This window comes from Ptychodera flava, chromosome 21 (assembly GCF_041260155.1).
Source record: "Ptychodera flava strain L36383 chromosome 21, AS_Pfla_20210202, whole genome shotgun sequence".
NCBI lineage: Eukaryota > Metazoa > Hemichordata > Enteropneusta > Ptychoderidae > Ptychodera > Ptychodera flava.
In genome coordinates this window covers 25,131,771-25,137,770 of record NC_091948.1, presented here as the reverse complement: position 1 = coordinate 25,137,770, position 6,000 = coordinate 25,131,771, and positions in this window count along the sequence as shown.

The window sequence follows — 6,000 nt, the reverse complement described above, 5'->3', positions numbered from 1 at the left end:
TCTCTCTCTCTCTCTTCTCTCTCTCTCTCTCTCTCTCTCTCTCTCTCTCTCTCTCTCAATGTACCACATTAGTTGATTTGGAGGTCTGACGTACTCCAATAGCACAAATAACTTTTAATATGAAGTAGAAATCGCTCACTAATTATCAGTTTTTTGCACGTGGTTTTTTATATCTGTCGGTGGCCGACCTTTCCCGAGATCTTGTGGGTACACTTTAGGAAAAAATGCTAGACTGGAGGGCGAAAGTGACTCTTCCTCGCCATTGGTGAGAATCTCTTGTTATTCTAACTGCTGTTAGTGAGATTGTTTAATTTTCACCGGTGAGTAGTGAGAAATACACTCCAAGGTGAGATTAGTGAAATTAGAAATTCTCACCAATTACCATTCTCACTGTACTCATGAGAATCTGTTATCATACTTGATTCTCACCAAGGAGTGCATTTCTCACTGCTCACCAGTGAGAACTCAAAAGTTCTCACTGATAGCAGTGAGAATAACAAGAGATGATATACCGATTGCGAGAAAGCGTCATTTTTTCGCTCCAGTCTCACAATGTTTTTCTGATAGTGGTACTGGTGTCCCTAGCGAGTAGAATTCAACGCTAACGAGATGAATGCAGTGCATGTGTTCCAGTCGAAACACTGCAAGATGAAGCGATAAGTACTACATCCGTACAACGTCTTTTCTCGTTTAGTGCAACTCTCCTCGTCGGATAACCCTTTAAAGTTGATCAAGGGCTGCCCGTTATTCTTACAGACTAATGAGAACAAATGAGCGCGTTGATAACAAAAACAGCAGCAGAAGACGACACTGAAGCTAAGTTTGGAAATTAAATATCCGAATTCTTCTGAGTTTAAAGTGATTTATTCAGGGAAACGAATCTGTCACTGCAGGTTCCTTTTCTTTCGTCCGTTTAGTATTGATTTTCAACTATACAATATGATGAAATGTTGTCAACGAAACCAGGGCAATACTGATTGCTATCGGTCTGTCTCAGAGAAAGTAGACTTGGTCTGACCGGTCTGATGTTAATCCTTCTTGGTTTGACGTTGTTATCGATTGTGCAGATAAATGCGCGGCATTCGTTATGGTAGTGTGCGCCTCAAATTAAAAGACTTAAAACTTTTGTTCAAACCTCTCGTGGGGAAAGTTAGAAAGTTGGAAGCATTCCCTTTCAAAATTAGGACTAAAAATCGGGGGTCACCTAGCAAAACTTGAGAAACAAATACCCCATCGCATACCGCCCTGACTCTTAAAATTCAAAATGGCCGCCGTCCTTGTGTTCACTCTACGGGAAAAATATATTTTCGATTTTCATAAAAAAGGGCCTGTGAAAACTTTAGTAATTCCATGATTTTTATATTAACCCCACAAAGGGTAGACCAAAGGAGAAGTTTAGGAGTTCGAACATCTGTCCCCGATGGCGCATTCTATACCCTAATTTCCATTCGGTACATGTACGAACGGTTGATGACACGACCCAGAGAATATTGACTAACCTGCAAAAGACAGATGCAGAGGCTGTGCCTAGCAGAATTATCCTTTGCTGGCATCTACAGTACTCAGAGTAAGTGCATGGCTTTTAGCGAGCTTAATTTAATGGGGAAAATAGTGAATGTGATTCTCATGCTCCGAATACTGGGCAGGTAAATAAAACATCGCTTCAACAATTTTCGGTAAACATCTAAGCGTAATCTAGTAATTAGCTTCGCCATGTTTTGTAGATATACATTGCCTTTCTTGAATAAGGATTAAGTTTAGACATAAGATAAAACATTGCAACGTGTTCATGTTTAACCTTACAAGGAGACTTTACACTTAAAAAACGAACCAGCCCACCAGAGGTTGAAGTAAATCGCAAAGGTATAGAGAAGTTGCTCAGTTTTTTGTTGTTAAAAGTCCCCAAATATTTAGAAAATGATTTATTCATCTTCTAAAGTTATATGCTACTTTCAAAGGTAAACAGGAGCCTAGATCTCTCCTAATTGTTATGTGCATTAAGCGCAGTGGGGATAGTTATGGTATCTGCGTGTCAGTCGGCTTCTGTGAGACTGTGTTTTCCGTGTGTATGTCCGTCCACTGCTAACAGTTTGCAAATACTGCATGTATCGCCTCGATATGTGCTGCGTGGATGTTCCATCACAGACAAGGAGTGGTTGCATGAATTGAAGATGGAATTTCCCTCATGGTAGAGGGCTTACATAGGAACTTTGATCAAACATCGTTCAAATAACATCGCGGTCATTCGTTCCCCGCTTCCGAGGTACATGTGTGTTGCATCATCGAGACATGTTGCTATCACTTTGGGACAGAAACTCGAGTTACAATCGCCGTAACAATCTCTATCATTTGAGTCTGTTTCAGAACTTGATGCCGTTGTTATTTGATAACGTTCAAATATGCAGATTACAAGAACAGTACGAGCAACGAACATACGAGACCCATAATTTAGTCCTGAGACGGGTCACAACTGCCAATCAAATAAGGGGAGTGATATTGCTCAATCTATTGATTTTGTCCACCATTTGTCTACCGTGTGTCTGATTTGAATATTGCAAATGTGATTTGAATAAAGGATGTACCACTTACCCTTTCTTCAGAAGGATGTGATCGTCCAGTCAGAAAATTAGTCAAAGATCATAAAACTTGTCCCATTATTGCTTACTGCACATGGTCACAAACAGTAAACCAATCACATTATTTTTAAGTATGATTAATGGACGTACTGTACGTGATTTCTCAATAAGGTTAGGTCAGGTGTGATCTTTGGTCTCGGTCACTGCCATTGTATGATATATCGCTTTGCGATATTTATACGAAAAAACACCCGGCAAACTGCAACATGAACGGAGACACTGGCGATTGGGATCTGAGTAAAGTGCTTCCCAGGGCAAATTTCGTGTTCGCATTTAATCTGGCTACATTTCGATTTCGCCGCGGAACACGGGGAGTTTATCCGTGTCTGATATTTCCGGTTGCTGGCACGACCCTCGACGTATCGGTCCTTTTTCTGCTTTTTACTCGAAGACGAGGATTGCAGAAAACCTTAGAACGGGATTGATGTGTCCCTGAGTCAACATCAAATCAGGCTAGGCTTTGATTTGATTGACGCTGGCCAGAAGTGTCTCCTACGGTGAGATCGTGACTCTGGGTATTGAAAAAGAGATCTGCAGACGTGATCTGCTTCACAAAATTGCACTATGAAGGTCGTTGTTGAACAGCAGGAGCCGTTTTCGTTAAGTTGTCATGAATCTGTTGCGATCAAAAAGCTAATTTTAGAAAGGACTTAATGACAACTGTAACCCGTTCCATATTGCTTGGCTTTTTTTATTGAATGTCGGTACTTTTCAACCGCCTTCGGTAATTGGCGTTCTTTTCAAAACCATCAATAGAGTCATATGCCTTGAACATGTTGATTTGGTGAAGCGCTCTCCCACGCAAAGGATATTGCCAGGAAGAAGTAAAAAAAACTTCAGAGACCGTGCCAGAGACAGACAGACAGACAGACAGACAGACAGACAGACATAGACAGAGAGAGACAGAGAGACAGAGAGGGGAGATAGACAGACACAGAGAGACAAAGAGACAGAAACAGGGAGACAGACAGAGACAGAGACAGACAGAGACAGAGGAAGGGAGACAGAGACAGAGACAGAGAGACAGAGAGATACAGAGACAGACAGGTGTTCGCTGGCACTTTCTTGGCTGATGCCTGCGGTTACATTTCCTTCCCTTTTGAAGGGCAGGGTCGGTCAAGCAATTTGTTACCATCAGCGGGCGGAGAATTGTTCGTTTTTCCTTTTTGTAACGCTCGGCGCGCAGCATCGAAAAAACGTCTATCGAGCGGGCAGGTAGTGGGCTTCGGTTGACTTTGGAAATTGCCGACTGGAGGAGGATGGCAATATTACGAAGTAGGGAGGAGGCAGTGGTTACTTTTTCGTGATGAGCAGATGACCAGCCTGAGAGGGGTGTATTGTCGGTGGGGAGGCGGAACAACAAGTGGACCGTGGACAGGAAATTAAATTTTCTAAACTTTGTGGTAGAGCAGCCAGGAACATCTATTGACTTTGTGCAAAATACTGTACAAAAATATATTTACACGCAAAAACCCCTTTGGGCAGTTTTTTTTGAAATTGGATGGCTGACTGCCTCCAAGCAGACTGTTTTATATGCATTTGTTGAGCGAGGCAGAAAAGCAAGAGGGGGGTTTATTTTATGGAAGCCCTGAAAACTGACCATGTCTCTGACAAGCCTGGGGTATAAATAAATTTAATCGTAAATATGGCAACAAATGCAAGAAAGCAATCTATCACAGAGCCCGTCATAACAGAGAAACTGCCGCCTCCGTCAGTTGGGAATGGCGAACAAATACATTTTCTAAGACGGAAAAAAATTGGGATTATGATCAGTATTTTGGAAATGACATCTGTAACGCGTACGTTTGAAGGTTTTGCTATAGGTAACAAAGTAGACTCTATGTACGTACAAAGTTTAAATGTGGTACATTTTTGGTCGTGGACACTATCGAGAAGCATAACACTCTAATGATAAGGCATCGATTAAGAGCCTGCTCTACCTTCCATGACCCTATCCTCAATACCCTTTCGAATATCGGTCACGCGTTGATAAGTCATATGTAAGGTTACAATTTAGAAAGGCAAACAAATTTCGTTGTAATATTGTTCTTTTCTTGAAACCTTGTAAAAATCTATGACCAGGGAGATGAATTTGTTTTGTAAAGAAAGTATTGAAATGTCAACCGTGCTTCTTCGTGAAAGAATAATGCATTATTTCTTTTTTTCCACGAAATACAATGCTAGAAGGCTACCACGGCAATTTTCTCATCGCCTTTGATATATAACATTGTGCGTCTTCATTGCTATGGCAGCGACCCACCGCTGTCCCCCGGGTCTTACGGTTACAAGAAACTTCTATTGAGGCACGATTTAGAAATCTACACCGACAGGAAATGAATATGCTTCGCTTTTCATCAAATCCATTCTTCTTAGAAAGTTTCATTCGAAGATTCTCAAAACGTTCAGACTAGAACACCGCGTTTTTCCTCCATATTTCTTGCTTGCTCACTGCTACCTGTAGGCACACAATTCAAATATGAACGAAATGGCAACTGTCTTGCCATTGAGTAGGCGATCACCTTTCCAGCACGCCGCGCTGAGAAATCTCCAAGTCAGGAACGTTGCTTCACAGACATGATCAATAATTGATAACATCATTTTTTCACAAGACATGCATCAAAGGTCCAAAATTTATGATTGACCCATACTATTTAGATCAACTCAGAAACTGTAAAAGTGTAGTCTCGTGGAATCTTTTATCAATCTTTTGTCAGTCTGCTTCATTTGCATAATAATTAACTGCAAATCATTTCGCTCTGCGGGATCTCGTAGCTGATCCGTACCTGCAATCATAACCTTTATTACAATCACTACACATATCATGGTTGAGAAAACAATAGTGTAGCGGTATGAGAATAATATGAACCCCTTATTTCACACTCGTTTAATTTATAATCGTGATTTAAAAAAAAAAACATTTGAAAGATACATTTTACTGCCTAAGCTGTTTATCTCCAGGTGCCACCTTAAAAATGACATGTAATTATGCAGTTTGGTTGAGCTTTTCTGAAAGTCTTTTAGTAGAGACAGCATGTAGTAACAAACATGGGACGACCACCGTGTTTGATCTAGATCTACACGCGTCTCTATTACTGATCTAACTATGGTGCTGACCGTATACCTACAGCTTTCGGAGGCAGAATGCAAAATGGTTAGCAGTGAGCATATCCAGGAAACACGTTTTGATTTCTACAGGTATTTTCCCCAACCGTATCGGTAGACGACCTCGATTCTCGCTCAGTGAAGATACTTGACGAAGAGTTGACTCAACGTCAATTCAGACCTTCGTAATGGTTGCCCGGCCATTGTTTCAATTCGCGATAAAATATTCCACAACTCTCTTTGATTTTTGGCTGAGATCTAC